Raw genomic sequence first — 1069 nt, forward strand, 5'->3', positions numbered from 1 at the left:
GTGCCATAACACCATCCGCCGTGCACAAGCATGTTGCAAAGGAGGCATCCAAACAAATAGGCCCAACCGCCATGGGGTAGACTAGAGCACACGAGGGCTAGCCAACGTGAGAAAGCCCCTAGCACGACCGATTGCCCCCATCAACAAGCCCATGCGTGGCACTAGGTGCCACCAAATCCGTCCCTAAAGCACAAGCTTGTTGCTAGAAAGCAATCGAGAATGTAGGAATCACCCCCACGAAAACGAGCCCAAAAAACGGTCGTCGGGACATGGTCGGCCGGCGGCGGCCGCCGCCACAACCACCGCCGGCGGCGGTGGAGACGATACCCCCCCGCCGGTGGCATGGGGGGCGTGGCACACGCCCTTTCCATGGGCGCCAGGGGCATGCCCATGTGAGGGGGGCGGCATGGTCAGCCCTCCTGGCTGACCATGTTGGGGCTTGCATGCCCCCCCTAAAGAGCATTTAGAGCCAAATCCCAACCGGCAGGAGGAAACATCAAATGTCCGAGGAAACATAAAGGCCTTTTTTATCGAAATACTTTGAATTTGGACGAGATTTTTTGCAGGCATGCTTAGAAAAATCATATCTTGAAGTAGGAGCAAGCCTCACAATTTTTCGACATCGGGATTTTTTTATTTAATTTTTTTGATTAAATAAATCCGAAAAATCAAAAAAAATCGAAAATAGGCAAAAATCGATAGGTGATGCTTGGAACACATCCAAGATGTATTGGAATGAATTTAGGAAACCAATTTGGGTGGTTTCAATTGTCCAAAAGCACGAGACAAGTGTTCGCCCCCGTTCATGCACGTCGGGTGGCAACATTGGGGGGCCATGTTGTGAGTGTTGTATTGCAATCTTTTGAGGCAACAAGGAAGATTGCTTTTGTAGAGTTTGTGTGATCTACGGTGTTCTTCGTCGGACCTTTGTGTGCTTGACATGGTAGGCAAAGCACCACGGGTGTGTCGCGGCGTGCCTTGGGGCAAGCCATGGGCCAAGCCATGGGGAGCCATGGGGCTTGCCACGGGGCTGTCAAGGCAAGCCCTGGGGCCGCCATGGCAAGCCATG

This window comes from Juglans regia, unplaced genomic scaffold, assembly GCF_001411555.2.
Source record: "Juglans regia cultivar Chandler unplaced genomic scaffold, Walnut 2.0 Scaffold_981, whole genome shotgun sequence".
Classification (NCBI taxonomy): domain Eukaryota; kingdom Viridiplantae; phylum Streptophyta; class Magnoliopsida; order Fagales; family Juglandaceae; genus Juglans; species Juglans regia.